The sequence below is a fragment of the Macrobrachium rosenbergii genome, chromosome 7 (genome assembly GCF_040412425.1).
Source record: "Macrobrachium rosenbergii isolate ZJJX-2024 chromosome 7, ASM4041242v1, whole genome shotgun sequence".
Taxonomy (NCBI): domain Eukaryota; kingdom Metazoa; phylum Arthropoda; class Malacostraca; order Decapoda; family Palaemonidae; genus Macrobrachium; species Macrobrachium rosenbergii.
The window spans coordinates 12,052,501-12,078,116 of record NC_089747.1 but is presented as its reverse complement, the minus strand read 5'-3'; the positions used below and the strand labels follow the sequence as shown (position 1 = coordinate 12,078,116).

Genomic DNA, 25,616 nt, shown 5'->3' with positions numbered 1-25,616 from the left:
AGCTCCGCACGGAGATACGGTTTGTTAATATAAATAAAGGTGTACATGATGCAGTACAGGTGAGAAAACTTGAAAAAATTCACAAAATGATGTGAGAAATGTACCGTCTCTTGTTTATGTTTTCACGCAGAAACAGCTCCGCGGGACGCCATGTTTAGCAAGGTCTAAACTCTCTAGACCTTGATGTTTATTATCAGCCCCTCAAGAATTAACGTGAAAACATAAACATAAGACGATAAATTTCTCACAATATTTCGGTAAAGTTCTCAAATCATACCACCTGTACTGCATCATATACAGCCTTTTCTATACTGTCCGGTCAAAAAATTTCATTAATAAACAGTAGCTACGTGCGGAGCTCTTCCTTAGAATTACCAAAAATGGCCCCCAGAGCATATCAATATGCTTACTCCAAACTTTTTTCGCGCGTTAAATTAGTTTTCTTCTCTCTCTAAACATTTCTCTCAGTTCTGTCTGTTGTTTGTTATTTATTTACCATTTTCAATCATTTTTCTCGTCTCTAAATATTTCTCTAAATCCTGTTTGCTATTTGTTATTTACTTACCAGTTTCAATGAGAACCGACGTAAACGGCAAAATGAAACGCAACTGAAACCCGAGACGGAATGAATATCTACTTTCTGAAAAGTCGAAGAAAAACGGGATAAAGTTCCCGTTTTCTTCTATAATTATATTTATAGGGAGCAGCTGCCTAGACCTAAGCTGCCAGTTTGTAAGGCTTAAAATGAGTGACATCTGATAGATATATCTGTTATAAATGGATACAAATTTATGAAACTGGTTTATTAACGAGAGAGAGAGAGAGAGAGAGAGAGAGAGAGAGAGAGAGAGAGAGAGAGAGAGAGAGAGAGAGAGAGAGAGAGAGAGAGTCAAATGACGTCCTTGCATTGAACAATATTTTTGTTTAGGGATAAAAATAGGTTCTTTATTAGTTGAGGATTCATTCCAAATATGTCTATTTTTTTTTTTACTTAAAAGTTACTGCTGAAGATGAATCCCCATTTGAATTCTTGACACCCCTAATTGTCAAAAGTTATATTCCCTTCTCTCTCAAATTTAATCAGTTCTTGCCAGTCGTTAGACCCACCTTTGGCAAAGACGTTTGTAAACATCCGACCGTAGGTTTCTAAATAATCCTATCAACAAACACACAAATTAACCGACCCAAACCATAAGCCCCTTGTCGAAGGCAATAAATACTATATTATTAATCACATATTGGGAAGTGAGTGTTGATGTAATGACCTACCGCATATCTTTTCATACATGGGTTATCGTTGAATTTTAAGAATATGAATAATTTTACATGCATAACACATACCCATTCTTTCGATTCATCTAACTGATTATAAAGATTCAGTCTATATCCAGTAATTGAATCTAAAACTTCCTTAAAAGATCCAACGAAATAGTTCTTTATCATTCCCCAAATAAATCTCAATTTTATGAGAACATCCCCTTCAACAGGACAAAGCAACCCACGCCGAAATCAATTTAAAACAATATGCGCTGCTACTTCCAGCAATCTGCGTCTCTTCAAATCGCTCGTCGCTTCCAATAATTCATGTCGCTCGTAATATTCCGCGTCACTTCAAATAATACGCGCCACTTCGAAGAATTTCTGTTGCATCATGTACCTCGTCGTTTCCAACAATTTCTGTCCGATGCATCTTCCTCCGTCGTCAAAGCTTCCTGCATCATGGATGCCTTGCTTGACATACATTCTCTCTCTCTCTCTCTCTCTCTCTCTCTCTCTCTCTCTCTCTCCACAGAGTCTGAAGCGACCTTGACCTATCAGGGCGCAGTGAAATGTTGGGACCGTAAAAAAAAAAAAAATATGCAAAGTCACCGCCTGAATAATTCTGAAGTCGTCACCGCTGCCTTCACCTAAGATTCCGTCCTGGACTCGAAAGTACAGAATACAAAATAAGAACGAGAAGCAATAAACTTCTCGTAAAAAAATTTTATAACTTCAATTTTATAACTACACACGGGCTTATTAACAATTAATCTGTAGAGAGCGGGAGACCGTTTAGTTTACGATTGCATATGAACTTTCTGAGAGGGATACAACCTAAATATTCATCGAAAGAAAAACTTAAATACATGTAACCTACCATAATCCACTAAGTGACAATAATATATTGTATTTCAAAGCTTAAGCCAACAGAAGCACAAAGGAATTTTGACAGAACGTGCCTCAAGCTTTACAGCTCACTTGGGAATCGAATCAGGGACCTTTCGGCAATCGCTGGGTGACACTTCTGGAGCTCTACGTGAATGCGCAATCCCTTATTGTTTGTCGTTCTTCCAATTATTTTTTTGTTTGAAAATTAAGAAAGAAAGAAGGTTTTATCGAAAAAGACGACAAAAATCATTACTTGAAAAGGGGAAAGGGTTCACCATTTAGCATGGTAAAAGAGGTTGCTGATAAGGGCTCGCCGCTAGGCAGTGCAAAACCGTCATCACTGACCAAGCTGGAAAATAATATGACTTTGCCTACCCTATAGGGTTTCACAAAAAAAAAAAAAAAATAATAATAATAAATAAATAAATAAAATAAAACAATAACGTTACACGTTATTTTTTTCTATATTGGTGAAGTTGCGTAGGCTAAGGCGACGGTCAGACTCCTCAGCAAATTTCTGAGCCACTGTGTCTCCTTAACGTTAAGGTTGCTAAGATATGGACCATTACTAATTATATTCCACTTGCTCTGCAATGCAAGAACAAGTGATTTTTATCCCTTCAGAGGTAACGCAACTTTTCTTAAAACGAAGATAAGAAAATATACCCAAGAAATATACCCAAGTCCTTATGGAATTTAGGCTGTCAAAACGCTGACACGTGGTTAGGCCTAGCTTTTTCCTGTCCAATTTTAAACCCACTTTCCTTCATTTTTGCCTGGAAACAATAAGTGTATTGGCCGTCCTAAGCGCTCTCTATAGAAGCTAAATAGAACAAAAAATAAGAATGCAGGTTAAAATAATATCCACACCAATCTCTCCTTGTCCGATCCCTATCATTTCCAGGCGCAATTAACACGGCCACGACCGCTAAACAAAAGGCATCCTGAATACTAACTTACCTACCGTGGTTACAAGCGTTATTAGGCTTAGGGGCAAATATAATTTCTGATGGGAAAGACAACGGAGAAAGAGGGGAGAGCCAAGACGGACTGAGGGCTATGGAGAAAATTCACCCGTGGGGAGTTTACCTGGTTCTTTGACCATGGTTCCTACCTCGTCTAGAGAATTGTATAGTTATAATGCATATCATCATGTTGTAAAAGCAATTACTTATTTTGGTTTCTGTCTGTTTCAGCTGACCGTGATCACTGCTTGATGCTACTTGAATAAATAGACTGAGCAATGAACCACGTTTCTATTTATTGTCGAGTACCTCCCTCCTCTGTGTGTGTGTGTGTGTGTGTGTCGAATCAACTTTGAGCTGACCACTGATATCAGATCTGATTTTCGGATTAGATTCGGTGTGCCACATCGAGTTGGAGATGCGCCCTACGTCCCACATCGCTCAGATGACCAGCAGCGTCACACACACAGGGTCTCATCAAAGAGATACAGGAACTGGTTTGGTTTCCCCTTCGATTATTTGCTCATCTGTGATGTGACGAGAGAGAGAGAGAGAGAGAGAGAGAGAGAGAGAGAGAGAGAGAGAGAGAGAGAGAGAGATAACTTCTGGGGTATTTGTCATTAAGCTACCCGGCTACTAAAATTCTAAGCGCACCAAAGTATAAGGAATTATTTCTCACACAAAATTATATATAAAGAAATTATGTCACAAACAATATTATGCATAAACACAAACACATACATTCAAAAATCCATAGATAAACGAGGGAACGGGCCATCAAAAACAAAGACACACATGCACACAAACAGACATGCATACAAGGGGGTGGCAGGATGTCAGCAAAAGATTGGTGGGAAAGTTTAAAAGGACTGTTGAGCCAATTGTCCTTTACGAGAGAGAAGTGTGAATATTGAAATGTGAATGAAAGAAATAGGCTGAAGCTGTTAGGAAGAAATATTTGCGTAAGTATATGTGGTGTAATAAAAATGAAAAAGGTGAGAATGTGGTTGCTAGAAGCGGTAAGAAGGTCAGTGTAAGTGAAATAATGGATCCGAGTTTAAGATGGCATGGTCAGGTGGAAAGAATGGAGTACATCAGCTGGTTAAGCGTTCATACCTGGGGAGAGTTAAGAGATAGGAGGAGAAGACTTAGAGAATCTTGAAAAGAAAGTGTGTCAAAGATATCATTACCCAGGATGCACCAGAGGGTATGCAAGACAAAGGTATATGGTGTGGTTTGTATTGGGCGGTCTGATGCTCGGCTGATGAACATTCAATTGAGCTGCATGAAACAGCTGATGTTGAGGAAGTTTTTCACACCAGGGTTTTATTCATTTTTGAGCTGTTCAAGTATGAATGGTTAGGTGACCACTGCCATTTTTTTTTAGAAGAAACGGCTTGAAGAACACAAGGGTGATGTTGAGGAAGTTTTTCACACCAAGGGTTTTATTCATTTTGAACTGTTCAAGTATGAATGGGAAGGTAACCACTGCTATTTTTATTTCCTCTGAACGACACCCCCTTTTAGAAGAAACGGCTTAAAGATACTGGGAAAAATACACACACACACACTATATATATATATATAGTATATATGTATATACATATATATATATACTACACACACACACACATATATATATATATATATATATATATATATATATATATATATATATATATATATATATATATATATATATAACACACACACACAAAGTCTATTATGCTGTCTCATTCCAAAGATATATCCTTTTATGGGAACTGCATATTGGTGAGATATATACGAAAAGAGAAATACAGACATACACAAGAGTTCCAACACCTCTTCCACCCCATTAGGCCAACACTTTCTCGGTCTCTCCCTCCTCCTTTCCCCACAAGAATTCCGAATTTTTCTCAACAATCCTTTCGTACGTTCCAACTTTCGTTTCCAGGCGCTCCTTTCCTATTCTAAATCTTTAGGACTGCCTGTGCTATCTTTCTTGTTTTAACTATTTTGGTACGAGCGGGGCATACTGTACATACATACATACATACATACATACATGCATATACATATACATATTATACATATTAATCTATACATATATATATATATAATGTACATACACAAACACACACACACATATATATATATATATATACATATATAAAATATAATGTAATACATATACTCGTATATATCATATAAATTTACACAGGGCATGTTTATGAAAACTAAAATGAAAGGCTACATTCCAGACTTGTTAAGCTTATTCAAATAATCTATTTTCAGGAGATTACATAATCTCTCTCTCTCTCTCTCAGTGACACTCATTCAAAAAAAAAAAAAAAAAAAAAAAAAAAAAAAAACTCTATCACGTCGTCCCCTCCCTTAATCCTCCCCAACAATCTCTTGTCTGGACTGAAAATCTCTTTCGAGTGACTCATACGCTTCAACTTCAACAGCGCTAAAACCTGACCAGTCACAGCAGCAGCAGCAGCAGCAGCATCACATACTGACAGAGAGAGAGAGAGAGAGAGAGAGAGAGAGAGAGAGAGAGAGAGAGAGAGAGAGAGAGAAACAGCTCATTCACTCACTCAGACAATAGCCTGACGTCGTGTCTTGGCATTATGCTATCAAGAACACAAGAGGACGCATCTACAGAAGCAGAAATGTACAGTACATGCTCACCGGGCGAGACACATACACACACATGTACATATACACACACACACATAGCTAACACCCTTGCCAACAGAAGAGAGAGAGAGAGAGAGAGAGAGAGAGAGAGAGAGAGAGAGAGAGAGAGAGAGAGAGAGAGAGAGAGAGAGAGAGAGAGAGAGAGAGAGAGGCCTTTGTTAAGGGATTATACACTCTCTTTTCAGGTAAGGCACTGAAAGGGGATGATGTAACCACAGGTGACCTGTATATATATATAAGTATTATCAAGTAGTTGACAAAACAAGATAGGAAGGGGAATGTAGGATTTTTTTAAGGGTTTATAAAATCAAATAAAGTAAAAGGTAGAATGGCTGGGGTAGGCCCAACGCCACTTTTGATCTACATTTTTTTTTGACACAGGTTTGTATCTAAATGACGGATTTATACGGCCACTTTTTTCACTTGCTGAGATTTTAACTCGTACTGTACTGTATTTGTCATTATTTTTATTTTGAGGGATTTCGATTGTACCTGATATCTTTTTCTTTACACGGAATCATGCACAAAAATATATATATATATATATATATATATATATATATATATATATATATATATATATATATATATATCACCATACGTAATTTCCTGCTTTATAAGTACCAATAATATTAAGTATTTGAAAAATTTTTTTTTTGCCTATTTATCTTATCCTCAATCAGATTTTATACAGATTTTATGGCTCACATCAGATCTGGGATCTGGTTGTATCCTCTGAATTAACTCTTAGTTTTCTCTACGATCGCGTCCCCTTCATTTTACAGGTATTACTTAATAAATACCATGCTCTCCATGTCTGTTTACATTTTTTTGTGTGTGTGATGCTCCATTCGGAGCCGAGATGACCTTTTCCACATCAACTTTGACATTACCGGATACAATTTAGGGAGTCTGGACATTCAAGGATTGGCGTGACGAGACTATTACAGATGAGCCATAACAGGGAGGAGGCTCAGTTGCCTGAGTCTATTCCGTTTACGTCTTCATTGTTTAGACTTACGTCTGCATTGTTTAGACTGAGTTAATTCAGCCGTAAATGTTTTCATAATCCCCGTCCTCTTTACAGGGAGACTCAGCATTTTAATTCGTTAGTTTATCTTGATTGCTTGCCTTCTATAATCTACGTCTATTTTTCAAAAATGTTCCCAGTTAAACTTGCTGTTCTCACTGCCAGGGTAATTGTCGATCTATGCATATGGACCGTCGTCTCTTAGACTAAGCTCTAAGAGTCAGTAGACCGTGGTTCAGAAATGATTAGTTTTTGAACACGTACAGTCACGAACAACGACAAGAAAAAGATACCCAGATGAAAACATCTTGTATCGAAGACCTTTGAGCCTTTATCAATGACCTGTTATGCCCTGACATGATACGCGATGCTATACGGTTGGGTTCTACTTCTTTGATATGATGCTACTGATTCATATTTTGCCAATAGTGCTGTTTCAGTGGTTCTAACTTTCCTAAGTCCTGTTTCTGTGGTTCTGAATTTCATAAGTGCTGTTTCTGTGGTTTGAACTTTCGTAAGTCGTGTTTCTGTGGTTCTAAATTTCATAAATGCAGTTTCTGTGGTTCTGACTTCCGTAAGTCCCGTTTCTGCGGTTCTAACTCTCGTAGGTTCTGTTTCTGTGTTTCTAAATTTCATAACTGTTTCCGTGGTTCTAACTCCTACAAATGCTATTTCTGTGGCTCTAACTTTCTATAAGTGCTCTTTCTGCGGTTCTGACTCTCATAGGGTATCGTTTCTGTGCTTCTGAATCTCATAAGATGCTGCTCCTGTGGTTCTGACAATCTGTAATCTTTTCAGATATTTCTCCCTGGATTTATAGTTCATAGGCGTCCGTTTGACGGCATTACAGGGAACTTTACCTGGCTTTGGTAAAAGGATAAGAGATTCTTCCCTATATGGTCTAGGCAGAGGACCACGGAGACAGTGCGGTTAGGAGTTTATAGTTGCAACCTTCTGGAGGTTTATGAGTTTCGTAAGAGTTAGTTCTCAGGTCCTACCCTTCCCTAAAGATTTATTTTTTTTTTAAACATTTCTGTAAGGATATGAATGTCACTGATATTTATTTCTTTGAATGCGTAAGAAACTGAATCTACATTTGGTCGGTCAGTACGGGCATTTATATATCAATTAAGGGTTTTCTAAAACTACTCCTTATTCTTGCACTGGGCGTTGCTCTGTGCATCAATGCGAGGGAGCACTTTTAACCAACATCTGGCCCGCCTTTTCAGAAATAAAAACCCCCAACCCTCTGCTGAAAGCCCACATACATGGAAAGGCTAAAATACTCGTAATTTTTCAACCTCGTTGGCAATCCCATGATGTGAAAAACTGGAACTGGAAAATCCTCTCGATCTAGACTTATCACATAATAAACTTTAAAAGCCCTAATGGCCAGTTTAGCTTGAGAGAGAGAGAGAGAGAGAGAGAGAGAGAGAGAGAGAGAGAGAGAGAGAGAGAGAGAGAGAGAGAGAGATCTATTCAAAAGGAGTCAATGAGAGAATAATTTTCCTCCTCACTTTTTTTTTCTCTCATCATGCTACCTGTGATCGACAACAGCCGACTAACAACAGGGTATCTAAATCACCGGTTAGGTCAACAGAGGTCAAGCCCTTGACAGAGGTATATTGGATTTTTGGGGCACGCGCCATTACCGTCTCTCACCGTCTGGTCATGCAGTGTATGAGAATATAACCATGGATCTTGAATATTACTAGACCGTGGGAGCTATAGTTTACGTTACGAGAAACGATGAGGGAGTTTATTCTCTCATTCCTTCAATTCCCGATGAACGAACATCTTCTCCACCACACCTCTGAACCGTAACTTTTCCTCCCCCTTCCCTCCCCACCCCACCGCCGAGTCGAAAAATGCTCCCGAAACTCTAGACCTACTCCTCGCTGATCACGGAATAAAGGACTTGACCGCGCGCAGGAATAAATATCGTCGATCACAGATCTGCAGATATCCAGAGAAGAGCCCCATGCAAGAGGAAAATAGCCATCGATAGCAATGTCGCAATATCCAATAACGGCGCTTCCCGCTTCACGGATCCCTAGGTCCACTGGGAGGAGGGGGGGAGGTGGTGAGACTCCCAGGGAGGGTCAGATAGCTAGGGGAGGGAGGGAGAGTGAAAACGAGGATCTGGCTATCGTATTGTCAATGAACGTGAATTTGTATTCCGTGAATTGTAGTTTTCGTTAGAAGAATTTTAAGGATTATAAAAGAAAAAAAAGGCCCTTTAATAGGAAGACACGCAAAACTTAGCATGAACATACTCAGGATAAAAACTATAAGCTTTTGATGAAAGGATACTCTGTATTCAACGTTAGACATGCGAATGGTTTTATAACACTTCAGTTGAATGATTCCACATATACTTCGAAGCTGAGAATATTCTGAGTGAAGTGTTAATAGCATTAACTCAACGTTTACTGAATTTTGGGCTCATAAATTAAAATGGGATTATTTGTAGCACAACTGAATGAACACTCCACTTGCTTATTTTATCACTTGTGAGATTCTTTGTTAACCACATCATGACAAAATCTATTAAAACAATTTCTGTTTCTGTTCAAAGGAGACCGTGAGTGTGTGTGTGTGATGCAAGTCTACATACATAAAAAAGCATATTAGTAAGAATAAGCAAAAATATAAATAAACAGAAATAAAATTATGGATTTGTCTTGCAGTCTCCTATAGAATAGAATGTAAATATGTACAAAATTTCAAATTATATATATATATATATAATATATATATATATATATATATATATATATATATATATATATATATATATATATATATATATATATATATATAACCATCTTTGGCTGTTGTTTGCAGATATAAAAATTGCAATTATGGTATTGACTTCACTTGATCAATTGAGTCTGGTACACTGTGTACCTCAATCTTTCTCTCTAAAAAAGTTTAACTCTCTCTCTCTCTCTCTCTTAAGAATCTACGTACTTTTTAGTTCCACTTGCGTCGTTATCCGTGATTTTTAATTTCTTTTTTTAAATGAATGTACTTATAAAATTGCCTGACTTAAAATACCATAAAAGAAATCATTTATTGTTTCATGACTTTTTCCTAATAAACAAAACAGTTTGCTTTTCTGTACTACAAACGTACATTTCCTAGTACCTTTACTGGGCTGGGCGTTCCTGCATCACGGCATATCAGTTACTGGGAAAGAATTCCAATGCAATCAGGATTTCTGTTCTTTTTCCTCTACTTTATGTTCATTCTTATTTGCATGACATTCTTATTTTTTTATTTTCTTTTCATATTTAGAAATGCTTAAGTAACGTTTCAGTATACTTCGATAGATTAACGGGTTTTCATTTTAATTATAAAACAAAACATATATAGCTTCGTTATTCAGTAAGTAATTTTTAGAATGATGTTGCTTACGGTATAAATTCCTTATTTTACCTCGAAAGCATACCGGTATTAGACGTACCACAATGGTTGTCAAAAATGAAATGTATTTAAAAGTTGTTATGGTGAATTAAAATCTCTCTCTCTCTCTCTCTCTCTCTCTCTCTCTCTCTCTCTCTCTCGAATTTCTTGGCCATTTACTATGCTCCATAACTCAAGTCCGCAAAAACGTGAAGAGCTGAGCTGAGTGAATTGCTGAATTCGCTCTATTTAAGAATTCTTTATTTCCCTAATGTCTAAATTGTCCTGCTTGCTTGTCCATGACAATACAATCACTCATAAAAGTTTCGTCCGTTTTCACTTGCTGTCGTACGTCGTCATCGTTGTTCCCTAAATCCTCCTTGCCTTCGTAACGTCGCTGAACGAAAGGTAAAGAAAAGTGTGACAAACATTTTTTGGAGCGACCCAGCTATTCAGCGTATTGAACTCCCCCCGAAACCTGATTTTTGCTGAGCGAGATTCCGTCCGATTTCTCAATCCTGGGAAAGCCATTTTGCTTCGAGCCTTTCCAGACAGACTTTCTTCTTTTTTTGTTGGGGGGGGAGGTGGAGGGGAAAGTGGGGGAGGGCATGGGTAAACTGTTAATCACATCGATGGGTTTGCTTGCGAAGTTGAATCTCAACCTTTCACTAAATTTCCTTAGTATTTGCTTAATACTTTTAGTCACTGAGTAATGAGAATGAAAACTCACACATTACAGTCTTGTTTTCCTTCCTTGTTTTTAAACTGTTAATCACATCGATGGGTCTGCTTGCAAAACTGATTCTAAATCTTTCATAAAATTTCTTTACAACTGAACGTAAAATTTCACTCACTTAGTCGACATAAATCTTGATATCTTTCATTCATTCATTCACGTCAAAAAAAAAAAAAAATCACTTGTTCATATCTAGATTCAAAACGAATTTGCTTTCCTCCTCGGAGAAACGTGCTTTATCAGCTCTGATTATTTTGCAGCGCCAAGCTCCCCGCATTTCTTTTTCACTTTGGATTTATAAAACCCCTAAGGGACAATGAATACAAGACCCCCCTTCCCAATTTCTTGCCCTGCATCGCGGAAAAACAATTTTCAAGGGATACGCACTACGGTACTTGCTTTGCTTATCCTAATGCCCAAACTATTAACTGATAAAACTCAAACAAATCCATGGAAATCTACTTAAACAGTGAAGAGAGTTAGGTGCTAAATCTGAGGCCTTGTTTTCCGAATAGTTCGCTACCTGGGAAGGTAAGATTCTAAATACAAGTCTCTCTTCCTCTCTCTGAAGTGCTTTACTACCATTCTCAGAAAAGACAAAATCTACAAAATGCAATATATAAACAGTATGTTAGGCTTTAACTTAACCCTCCATCGACTGTGGCTTCATTCACAAAAATAATTTTACAGAAGCTTAAAAAACCACCATCTATGTTGATAAACTTTTCGAACATCTTAAAACGAGGTTTAAACCTATTTCTGCGAGAAATGGGCAGAGAGTCGTATACGTGCAAAGCAAAATTGGTCACAGATCACGGCGCTCGTGAAATTCTGTATTTACATTTATTTACAACAAACAAATCCTTTAATGAGACACCTGTATAACGTTTCAGAAGCTACATAGGGAGGACGAGGAGAAGGATATACAATACTGGTTTAAATCGAATAACCCTTGAGGTCGAAGGTGTATCACATTTCTGTAAACGTACAGACTAGTATTTCCTGTGACACGTCAGGGAATCAGTGGTAACATACACTCCTGTTGCTTTGAAGAGTACTGCACAAACAAATATCTACAGAAAAAAAAACAGAATGCGATGTCCTTCCCACAGAAAAGAAATACTCAAATGCAAAGAAGGATAATTCCTACCACGTGGAGAAACTACGTTCGGTCACTACGAAGAGCACACCCAACTTGTGAGAGTCATTTTGCCAGAATTACGACAGCCCTACAAGACAAGCTAATATGCTTTTCTATGTCTTGAAAGCACTAACTAACCAAGTCCAATCGGCCTTGCTCAGAGGCAGGCCATCAACGGAACACCGAAATTTCCCTTTGGATAGGTCTACCGTCCAGATGCGTAGTACCATAATACCACCACTCTCGATTAGGCTAGACTGAGAGCAAACTTCCCCAGACGGGCGAGAAGGGGAGCAAGAGGCTTGTGTTGAGAGGAGGATCATCTGCATATGAATGGCCAGGACACGAGAGGGGCTTTCAAGGACGTCATTCAGGAAGAGAAGGAAACGGGTCGGGAGGATAACAGATCCTTGAGGAACACCCGGCAGATAAAAGGGAAGGGGCCGATGTAGTTTAGTCCACCTCTTAGCGACTGATGATCGATTTGTCGATCGAATTAAATGGCGATGAAGTTCCATTAGCGATGTAAGGCATAAAAAACGTAAGGATCTTGGCCTTTCCCCATCACCTATTTTTTTTTTTTGTATCGTTTAATCTGCCCGTGTTTAAGAGACTAATCTGTTGTTACGTAAGTGTTGTCGCAAAATAATAGAAGCCATAATTGCCTCCGCATTTAATGCACATTGCCAATGGGAAAGATTATACGTACCGATCATAGAAACACAAACACGCATATATTATACACACAAACATATATATATTGTGTGTATATATATATATATATATATATATATATATATATACACATATATATATATACATGTTATGTGTGTATATATATATATATATATTTATATATATATATATATAATTTCCCATATATATATATACATTATATTTATTATATATATATATATACATAGTGTCTGTAATGGAACAGCAATGTATACGGTGAAAAAAAAAAAAAAAAAAAACAGGCAAATATCAGTTTCTACTCCCTCACCTCACTGAATACCACTTGACGAATCACCGTGATCAATCATATCGAAAAGTGAAGACAACCGAGCGCGATAAATCAGCTCATCTAACTGGCAAATTAAACCTATATAGGTGTATATATACACATACTTTCTAAACCCCAGAAAGAGTACTTTCACCATTACGCATAACGCATAAATGATGGCTAAAAATATCAGTAGCGTGTCGGATTACAGGTCTTCTTGATGTTGGTCATGTTACCTTAGTGGTTGTGCCACGACTACAACTAATACTATTACTACTACTACTGTTAGTGTTGCCATAATCAGCTCATTACATTTTTAATTAAACCACCGCTTTTAATGCATTTATTTTTCTAAACCCCTTCTTTCTTTCACCATTATTATTATGATTATTATTATTATCATTATTATTATTATCCTTGAAAATCAGTCATGTTACCTTAAGTGGTTTTAAGAGACAATTAACTATTATCAAAATGTTAAACCATAAACTGGGATTTGACATTTTTAATAACACCATCTTTAATGCATTTATTATTATTATTATTATTATTATTATTATTATTTATCCCAGAAAATCAGCAGTGTTGCTAAATAACGTATTTAAGAGACCATTAACGTTATCAAAAATGTTAAAACAGATTTTATAGCAACACTACTGATTTGCAGGAATAATAATAATAATAATAATAATAATAATAATAATAATAATAATGCATTTAACGATTTCATTAAAACGTCAAATCACAGTTACTGGCAACACTACTAATTTGCTGAAATAATAATAATAATAATAATAATAATAATAATAATAATAATAATAATAATTAAAGAAGATGTTATTAAAAATATGAAATCACAGTTTATGGCAAAACTACTGATTTGCTGGAATAATAATATTAAAAATAATAATGCATTGCTGATCTGCCGTAATAATAATAATAATAATAATAATAATAATAATAATAATAATAATAATAATAATGTATTGAAATTTGTCAACGTAAAACGATATCTTAAAGATATTTTATGTCCCATTGAATTTTTTTTTTTTTAATTTCCAAATTAGTTTTATTTCTAATCCTGGATACAGAACCAACGGGTCTAAATATTGAGCGTGAAAGAAAACGGGATCCGGGATCCATTCCATCCAGTGCAAGTGCGTATTCCTAAAAATACTTAAGAGCTTCTCTCTCATATTATAAACGCCATTTCCTTTTACAACTAACTCTACCTAACTACTAATTACTATTATTATTATTATTATTATTATTATTACTATTATTAAATGAAAAATACTAACATGGAACAGGCACACAGGGGCCATTGACTTCAAATTCAAGTTTCCGAAGAATGTTTCTACCTCCTACCGCAGCAGTAACTGATCATGATACAGAGCCAGTGATTTTTCATCGCCCGGGGGAGACGCGAACTCGCGACATCTGAGTGGCATGCCACGACACTAACCACTATACCAGCGTAGTTGTTTATTTCCTAGAAACAACTGCGTCTAACTGGCTATCTAATACATTCTATATATACTGTCTACCAGAACTCAAACCTATTTAAACAAACGATTTAATCTGTAAACGTACTTCGGGGAAGTAGGTCAAGTCCTTAACCATATTTTCGGTTATGATTCCGCCCAAACAAAGGCCACCCACAAACCCTTGCGCTGGGCCGAAGAAGATCACAAATTAATCTGTGGAATCCCGACGACGCAAATGAACTCCGCGAGACAATGGAGAGAGAGAGAGAGAGAGAGAGAGAGAGAGAGAGAGAGAGAGAGAGAGAGAGAGAGTTTCCCCCCCCTGGATCTGTTTCACGAATTCATCGCCCCATTCTAACCTGGATTAACCCTCGCTAAACTCTGATTGTTTCGGAGAGTAGGAGTAAGGGAGTTTCTCTCTCTCTCTCTCCCTCTCTCTCTCTCTCTCTCAAACCGATATATATTCGAGCTGGAGGCGGGTTAGATTAATTATTCATGGATTAACTCCTCTTCTGAGAGAGAGAGAGAGAGAGAGAGAGAGAGAGAGAGAGAGAGAGAGAGAGAGAGAGAGAGAGATGAACTATTGTTATAGTTGATACTATGACAATTCTCAATGGTTTACTTTGCATTAATATATAATTTATATATATAAATCTGTGGCTCCCTTCCCCCTTTTTACCAGCATTTAAAAATAATAATAATAATAATAATAATAATAATAATAATAATAATAATAATAATAATAATAAAAACTTCCCGAAATTCCCGAGCAACGTTTGCAGAACCGCTCCTAATAAACTCGTCACAGGTTTACCGTCAAAAATCAATCATCCAGTCAGGAAATTTGACCAGATACGGTGGGGGCGGGGGAGGGTGGGGTGGGGGTTAAACATGACACGTGAATATAGGCGGCAATAATCCAGTGAAATCCTGTGGTTTTATGAAGAAAATTAAGGATGAGAAATAGAACAATTTAAGTATTAAGAGTATGAATTTAGCGAAACGGAGGGATATAAAAATGGTAAATTCGTATATAAAAATTAAATGGTAAATTCTAATGACTTGATTTACAGCGAAGAATTCCAACAATTTTTCTTCAAGACAAGATCAGTGCCTCACTACAGTTTTATTTTATGCTATGCAGGTGAAAAGAGACGGACATGCCTGCCTATTCGAAATTGGCCACTATGACCATAGGAGCTGCGACGCACATCACAGACACAAACAATTATCCTAGAAGACGCATGCTGACTGATATGAAGGGAACTCAAAGAATGATGGAGAAGAACAATCAAATAATTATTTATAGAACAAATCAAACAATTTGACTGACATATTGAATGGATGTCCAGTGTTAATGGTTTTAATCATATCCTAACTGACCTTCATTTTCTTTTTTCTTTGTAAAACCGATGGGATGGGTAACCTGACGCCCGTCTGTAGCCCAGGCTTGATGGAAATAAATGAGGGAAGTTGTAGCCAGCCGGGTGGTACAACGTTTACAATGCTACCTGAGAGGCTCAACGAAACGGAGGGATGTAAAAATGGTAAATTCGTATATAAAAATTAAATGGTAAATTCTAATTACATGTGACCTTACCAGCAAGAAATTATGAACAAAATTTCAATTATTAGCTTACCGTTTACATGGTCCCTCGATGAATGTAGTCGCTGAATGCACCGATGTATTTTGCATAACTCGACGCCAGATAGCGCTACAGGCACGTGCAAGTCACATAGAAATTTTCCCCCCTTAATATGCAGCTGAACAGAATTGGGGATCTATTAATTTTCGAGATGGTTTTCTGAATTCACTTTAATTTCCAAAACGGCAATTCATCAATTCTCTATCTCTCCTTTTCAAATCAATCCGCGCGTGAAGTTGCTGACACGACTGTCCTCAGACCCTGAAAAGAAAAGAGAAAATCGTTAAATTTACATAAAGATTAAAGCCAAGTTTTATATATATTCTCTCCAAGTGCAGTAAAATCATTAAATTTACATAAAGATGAAAGTCAAGTTATATACAGTATATATATTCTCTCCAAGTGCAGTGCACATAAAGTTCAAGACAGTTGTTCTGTTATCCCAGAGAAAGAGTGACTGATTCATAATTTTATGCTGTCACGCCAAGAACTGGTTCACTTTCGGTCATTCAGTGTTCAAGCCATTAAAAAGAGGGAGGGAGCTGGAGTGGTTGGACAGCAAGATAAAGAGATTCAATTAATAAAGGAGATGAAATACAAGGATCTAAAGGTTGAACTGGGAGAAAAACCCAAAATTACACGAAGTAATAGTTGGAAAAGGTGGACATCAAGACTGAAGAATGAAAACAGAATGGAGGGCATGTAAAAGGCTGAAAATGTGGCTGCAACTAGGGGCCGATGGGACACTGCAAACACCCTTTATTAATGCCTACAGTGCACCGCGTGAAGTCCACTGACGGCACTAACCCCCCTACTGGAGAAAGCGATTAATTGATAGCTTCTGCACGCTGACGTTACAGCCAAAGAGACAAAACACAATCTTTACATCCACTAATACATTATGATGCCACGTTTCATCAGAATTAGTTTGAGGACACAACATTCATCCTCGTCACAGTAATTTTCACGTCGAATAAACAGCAATCTTACCGCAAATAACAGGGAGGATATTGGTTAAGACTTCACCTGCAGCCTCCACCACTAAAACATTAGTTATGCTACAAGTGGCAACCTACCAGTTGGTCCCAACTCAGAATTATTCCACCTGATCTCCCATTAATTAAATACCGGACTGCATAAGTGATCAATGCCCTTGACGTATTATGATTATACGAAGCCTTTCTGAATGCATCATTATTACACACCGTCATCACCGATGCCATAATTATCGTCCGGGATTCCCTGCATTTATTTACGAGTCTGGTGGTTGACTTTCTCTATTAGTCCTTGGGTTTTCCTAATTCTGCCTTTCATCCGTTATCCCTCTGTTAATCAATTAACCCCAAGCTTACCCACTGCTGGCGAAGGAGAACTTAGAGACCACTTTAGAAAGACTGATTTAATATTAAATAAGTGACTTGACGTCGATGGGTTTGGAGAGACATAACCCTCTGACATATAAAAAGACTTAAATAATTTTTTTAATCATCACCATGATCTCATCCTGTCCTTTCACTTCCACAAATCTCCACTCCTCTTCAGCCACCCGTCTCATAGTTCTCAACAAAGTAAGATTGAGTCTCTCCGTCTGTGAATGACGCATACTAATTTCCCAGTACTAGCTATGTCACAGAAAATATTTGTTGAATGTTTTTTTGGAAATATCAGAATTGGTAGTTTTGACACTTTTAGTATTTGGTCCCTGGAAAAAGTATTGGAATGTGGAAGTCTTACTCTGCTCGTAATTGAAGAAATGAATAGAAACTGGGAGAATAGTACGTGATAGTTTCAGCTGGGCTCATTGTGGTACCTGAAGAGTTGGAAGACAATTACGAACAGAGTGAGACTTCCACATTCAGGTACTTTTTCCAGGGGCCAAATACTAATGTCAAAGCTACCAATTTTGATATTTCCAAAAAACAGTCAACAATTATTTTCTGTGACATAGATAGCACTGGAAAATTAGTGGCGTCATTCTCCCAACCGTTTTCTGATGAATTAATTTTCCTCCACCATAAATATATAAATGTGTCATTGTTAGATGGAGAGACTAAATTTTCTTCCACCATGCATATATAAATAAACAAATGACGCGGTTATGGACACATTAGTCCAAGCATTAGTCATTATAGTGCCTGGAAAGGAAACTGGAAAAAGAGAAACAGTCCATCACTTCGTACTTTGATACAACGCCCATGGACATAAAAAGTCACATTTAGCCATCAGAATACCTTTAGATACCTTTGTTAAATAACAAATGCGCAGCTTTCTGGTATAAATGACTCCATTCTGTATAAAAAAAAAAGTTATTTTGAAAAATATATAATACTATTTTGAGGTCCGTTCAATTTTTTTTTTTTTTTTTGGGGGGCAAAACTGGATTTCCAAAAATCAACAGTGCACTGGAATCAACTCAAACACTCAGGCTTTCTGTACGCGAAATAGGACTTACATTTCCCTACTAAAATACAGTGTATATCAGGGCCGCCGGATTGTGCCGTAACAATGATCATAAAGACAGGCAGTTAGCTGGAAAACCATGGATAAAGCACGATTTTACACTTGATTGTAGAACTGACCATGTGATTTCCATGGAACATTGAACGGTCCAGCAAAATAGTGGACTCCAAATACAATGATTGCACCTGGTGCTACTACTCATAATAATAATAATAATAATAATAATAATAATAATAATAATAATAATAATAATAACAACTGACGATAAGATTAAAATAATAATGATAATAATAATAATAATAATAATAATAATAATAATGATTGATGACCATGATAATAATAATAACAAATAATAATAATTGATGATCATAATAAAAACATCAACAATTAATAATAATAATAATAATAATAATAATAATAATAATAATAAAAACAAAAATAAAAATAATAATACTCTGCTCAAAAAGTTCGTAGGGATAAACAGCAACATTGCCTTAATATAATTCCATCTCTTGTATTAATGTTAATCTTCACTGTCGTTAAGTATGAACCAATGTGCGCAAACAAGAAAATATTACCCAAATGATGATGCAACAACTAAAAATGTCATCGATCTGAAGAATGAAATGTGGGTTTTTGCAATTTCAGATACAGCAACTGACAGAAGAAAAAAATCTGAAAAGTTGCTGAGATACACAGATGACTATTTCAAACGCTTCGTCCAACTACTGGGAACAGATCACACAACACTAGAAAAAGTCCAGGAATGAAAAAATTCCATCGTATCTCAAAAAAATTATATTTTTTGAACAATTTTTATATAACTGTGGAGACTGCATTTCCGACACACGTGTAGGGCCGCATGCAAGTAAATTCTTCTAAGCGAGAGACAGAGACAGAGAGAGAGCTCTTGGAGAAGTCTCGCTGATAATGTTGTTAGGTTGCGACGAAGAGAGAGAGAGAGAGAGAGAGAGAGAGAGAGAGAGAATCTTGCTGATAATGTTGTTGATATGTTTGTTAGCAACGGTGCAACTGGAGAGAGAGAGAGAGAGAGAGAGAGAGAGAGAGAGAGAGAGAGAGAGAGAGAGAGAGATATCTTGCTGATAATGTCGTTAGACTGCGTCGTGCAACGGTGCAATTGAGAGAGAGAGAGAGAGAGAGAGAGAGAGAGAGAGAGAGAGAGAGAGAGAGAGAGAGAGAGATCTTGCTGATGTCGTTGTTATTGTTGTCAGACTGAGTCGTGTGACTCAGAGAGAGAGAGAGAGAGAGAGAGAGAGAGAGAGAGAGAGAGAGATCTTGCTGATAATGTTTGTTGTTAGACTGCGTCGTGCAACTAACAGAGAGAGAGAGAGAGAGAGAGAGAGAGAGAGAGAGAGAGAGAGAGAGAGAGAGAGATCTTGCTGATAATGTTGTTAGACTGCGTCGTGCAACTGGACAGAGAGAGAGAGAGAGAGAGAGAGAGAGAGAGAGAGAGAGAGAGAGAGAGAGAGATCTTGCTGATAATGTTGTTAGACTGCGTCGTGCAACCGACAGAGAGAGAGAGAGAGAGAGAGAGAGAGAGAGAGAGAGAGAGAGAGAGAGAGAGAGAGAGACTTCTCCAACATTACGACCGAAATATCACTTCACCTTCAATCAATGTCAGCGCAAGGCAACGCTCTGTTTCCACGACTCCAGGAGACTACAGTCTAAAAAAAAAAAAAAAAAAAAAAAAAAAAAACAGGAAGCTACAGGTATAACGGCAATTACAATTATGACCTAAAACAAAGTGATAAAAAGCGCAAACATGGCCACGCCCCTTTATTAAACAGAGTACGTATACGTCAGCACGAAGGCTACGCATCTTCTTTTCTTTAATTCTGCGGCTTTTGGGAAATAAAGTGTTTTTATGGAATGGTAACAATGATAACATGATTTTTTCAACGTACGTGCGTATGAGAGAGAGAGAGAGAGAGAGAGAGAGAGAGAGAGAGAGAGAGAGAGAGAGAGAGATTTTTATAAACAGTAACAATGATTAGTGATTTTTTTTCCCGTGTATGTGCGTGTTTTTAAAGAGAGAGAGAGAGAGAGAGAGAGAGAGAGAGAGAGAGAGAGAGAGAGAGAGAGAGAGAGAGAGAGAGGGTAAAACTGTTATGATAGAGCTGACCTGAATGTGAGAAAACTGATGCCTGAAATTGTACGAATAATTAAAAGTAGTTCTAATCAGATATATAAAGAAACATTTATATCTATTATCATAATAGGCAAAACTGATTTTTTTTTTTGTAAGAAAAATTTTGAAAAACTACCCCTTACTTCCATGTTTCTATTTCTCCCTCATGGAATTCTCTCCCTGCATTCGTTTTCCTCATCATATCACAAAGCAGATCTATGCCTTTAGGGCAATTAGTTAGATTGCCAGTCCCATCGGCTTTCCGTTAAAAATAAAAGATAACTTTGTTTCACACCTACAACTAACAGCTAAACTGCGAAGTCTGAAACAAAGTACTTTAACAATCTATTTTTTTTTTAAATCTGCAGCTGAGAAATCTTATTTACAGAGTCAACAGATTATAAACCCACGATAGCTCCAAAGGGATATCAGCCTGCAGAGAGAGACAACTTATAGGAAAAGGCGATAAATAAAGAATTATGAGGGAATCGAAAATAAAACCGATGCACTTGAATTCAGGAGACGTCAGCAGAGAGCAGGAATGAAATTGCTTCTCGCTTCAACATTTGGAGGTCAGAAGACTTCACAAATGCACTGGGCAAACTATTCCACATTCTAGTTTTAGCCAAAATTAAACTCCTTAAAAACTGAGTAGTATTAAATCTGATACTAGGAAATGGCACACCCTGCAGATGTAGCCTGCCTTGTGTTGCGGGCAAAAACAGCCAGGTCAGGTGAAGAAGTGTTCAGAGGATGTCTGTCGTTGTAATACATTTTATAGAACAAGCATAATGAACTCACTTTGGGTCTATGCCACAAGTTAACTTCCATTTAATCAACCTTAATCAATTAAATCATTATCATCTATTTAGCATGCATTTCTGCCATATCGTATTTTCATAATTATTACTTTGAAAATATGAATTGAAAATAGAAATTAGGCCAAAGGCCAAGCACTGGCACCTATGAGGTCATTCAGCGCTGAAACGGAAATTGGCAGTAAAAGGTTTGAAAGGAAAAGCTCGTAGTTGCACTATGAATCAATTGTTAGGAGAGGGTGGAAAGTAAGACAGAAGAAAGAGAACACGAAGGGAGGTACAGTCAAAGAAACGAAAGGGATTGCAGCTAGGGGCCGAAGGCACGCTGCAAAGAACCTCAAGTAATGCCTACAGTACAGTACAGCGGTGCACTGACGGCACTAACTCCCTGCGGGATCGAAAACATGAAAAGCTTGGACAACTTAAGACTTTGCTTGGACACGTTACTATGACAATGTACATTCGCATAAAAAAAGGCGTAAGGGTTCAACAAAGAAGTATAGGTGACCTACGACCTTGTCACGCCAGTCGAATAAACCATTTAATCAATCCATTAACAACCAAAGTTTCAGGACGTTAAGGAACTCTAAGTGGTCAAGTCAGGTCGAGTCTTTCAAGGATAGCTGCCTTCTTTTATCTTCAAAACTTCCTAAAACTTCTATTTTCCCCATTCCCTTTGTCCCAGGAATCACACAAATGACACTAAAAAACGAGCGTACCTTTAGGAAAACGCTTTCTGGGAAACATTTCACCACCTCTGTGACTTCGAACTTGAAAATATTTTTCAGGCAGAGATTTGGAATCTGACGCGAAAATCTGAATTTGAATAACTGCAAAAGTAAACATACTGAGCATTTAAAAATATTTCAGCCGGATTTATTCCGACGAAAATTCAGGGGACAAACAAACGCGCTCTTTGTGTAATCAAACAATTAAAGAAACAAAGGAAAAATCAAAGAATATCTTAATGTTATGTTTGGTTAACATGCTCCAGTGACAACACCGCGTTCAAAATACCGAACGAGAATAGGCCATGACGTATTAAGCATTGCTTGAATCTGATTACGAGAGAGCCCATCTGATCGGCACACCATAAACTGAAGACAAAGGCACCACGTGAATGCGAGAGCAACAATGCACACACGAACAATACACGGACACAAGGTCGCTGGCAGATTACGAGAATTCCAAGTGAACATAAAAGAGACCTAATGAATAATCTTAAAATTGATTCTATTCTCAGAATACCGTCTTTTTTTTTACAACAAAACGAGAGAAGAGTATACGAGGGACAACAAAACCAGAGAAAAGTATAATAAGAACTACGACAGGAGAGAAAATTCTAAGAGAAACAACAACAAAACGAGAGATAGTATTTGAAGAACAACAACAAAACGACAGAAAAGTTTAAGGAGAACAACAACCAAACAAGAGAAAAGTATAAGGAGAACAACAAAACGAAAGAAAAGTGTAAGGAGAACAACAACAAAACGAGAGAAAAGTATAAAAGGAACAACAACCAAACGAAAGAAAAGTATGAGAACAACAAAACGACAAAAAACTATAAAGAAAAGAACAACCAAACGAGAAAAAAGTATAATAAAAAAATTAAATGTAAAGAGAATTCTCTTCTCACTCTTGTCTTTCTCTACGTTCCGACAGAATTATTTTTTCCCGTCTCGGCTGCCTCAGGAAAACTGTAAGAACAATCATTTTCGGCGGACTTTTAAAAACGTGATAAATGTAATGACCTCACACAGTTTTCCACATCAAAATATGCACGAGAGAGAGAGAGAGAGAGAGAGAGAGAGAGAGAGAGAGAGAGAGAGAGAGAGAGAGAGAGAGAGAGAGAGAGATTTCATTTATAATATAAAACATCAATGTGTGTGTGTGTGTATATATATATATATATATATATATATATATATATATATATATATATATATATATATATATATATATATATATATATACACATATATATATGAAGAATTTCATTTATATAAAAGACCAGCTTGTAAATATATATATATATATATACATATATATATATATATATATATATTCATTTTATATATATATATATATAGACCATATATATATATATATACACAGACACATACACACACGCATGTGCATAGGCAAGGGTGCAATCATTGGTTCTATGAAATAAGCCACAGCTGAACTCCTGAATCGTCGATGAACTCAACAACATTACAAATTTGTGAAAAAATGAGCAGTAAACCTTGAACTAAACAAGGACGACCTCAAGTTCAAAACGCAAATCCTTCAAACTACAGTAATAGAGCTTACGCGGACTACCTTCCGGAAAATGAACCTGAAGCTTAGCCAAGTCCATTATGCCTTCAGAGCATTCGTGACACGAGTCAACGACGAGAACTTACACTCTAATTACGTAAACGAATGAAAATAACTTTATGAGCTCGGTAGAGATGCAAGATAAGCTACAGTAAAGATAGGAATAAAATGGTGCAATTTAAACTTTTATATTTAATTTTTAAATATAAAATGGTGTTTCCTTCATTGCTCTCAATGCTCATTCACTTCGTCGCATTAAAAACACTAACGTTTTCTCGTAACTGTTTCTACACTCATCCACTTAAAAAAACACTCTAAACTCATCCACTTAAAAACTTCTATATTCATCTACTTAAAAAAACTCCACATTCAACCACTTGAAAAAACGTCTACACTTATACACTTGTAAAACTTTTATACTCATCCACTTAAAAAACCTTCCCCATCCATCCACTTAAAACACCTACACTCATCCACTTAAAAGAACCTCCACATTCACTTAGAAACCTCTATACTCGTCCAATTTTGAAAACCTTTACATTCATCCACTTAAAAGACATCCTCCACTCATCCACTTTAAAACACTCTACACTCATCCACTTTAAAAAAACTCTACACTTATCCACTTGAAAAAACTATACTCTCATCTACTCAAGAAAAACTCAACATTCATCCACTAGGAAAAAAACTTCCTCTTTGGTAACTGCCTCTACACTCATTAACTACAAAACATTAATGACGTTGAGGAGGAGGAGGAGGACGAAGAATAAAAAGATTAAACAAAAAAAAAAAGCTCAACCAAAAAAGAATAAAACACATTAAAGCTAAAAAACTCAACCAAAAAGAGAATAAGAGACATTAAAAAAAGCAATCAAAACTCACTAAGACATCGCCAGACGACGAGGACGACGACAGCAGAGGAAAAAAGTAAAAAAAAAAAAATAAAAAAAAAGTACAGCAACGAGCCAGAGAGAGAGAGAGAGAGAGAGAGAGAGAGAGAGAGAGAGCAACCAAACACTGCATCGAAGAGGGAAGAAGCGAACGAACGAACGCCACATTATAACGGTGGGACGATGCGGTGAGTTGGATGCTCATGAAGACTTTAATAAAATAACAACACGCTCAGGCACAACTGCCGACCGTGAGTGATTCTTCTTCTTCCTCCTCTTCCTCTTCCTCTTCCTCCTCCTCCAACTCAAATACCTCCTCCCCCTCCCCCTCCTCCTCTTCTTCCTCAATATTTCCTTTTTCCATCCAATATTCTTACTACAAAGTTATTTTCTTTTCCATCTTATTTCCTTCCCTTTTGACCTTCCACCTCCTCTTCTTTTCTCATCCACCCTTTCTTATTCTACTCAACGCCTTCTTCTCCGCTCCCTCTTCTTCTCATTTTCTCCTTATCACATTTACTCCTCTTATTCCTCCACAACGCTCTTCCCAACACCACGTTGGAAGGGGGGGAGGGGAGGGGGAGGGGGAAGGAGGTGGTGGGGAGGGAGGGGGTAGATGGGGGAGAGGCAGAGAACCTCCACAATGAAGATGAAGGAGACAATGATTGAGGTGGGGACACGGACGAAGAGGCAATGGAAAGATGGCAGATCCTGTTCGAAACAATAATTTT

At 37.1% G+C, this 25,616-nt stretch overlaps 1 protein-coding gene across 8 annotated transcripts in view; it reads right to left on the bottom strand.

Annotated features, from left to right (window-relative positions):
• LOC136840129 (hexosaminidase D) overlaps positions 1-25,616 on the bottom strand; it is a 586,535-nt gene that overhangs the window by 167,564 nt on the left and 393,355 nt on the right. For all 8 annotated transcript variants that reach the window (XM_067106532.1, XM_067106539.1, XM_067106531.1 and 5 more), the window contains one exon: positions 16,244-16,510. The gene's annotated coding sequence lies outside the window, so the exon portion shown is untranslated. The remainder of the gene's footprint in view (positions 1-16,243; positions 16,511-25,616) is intronic.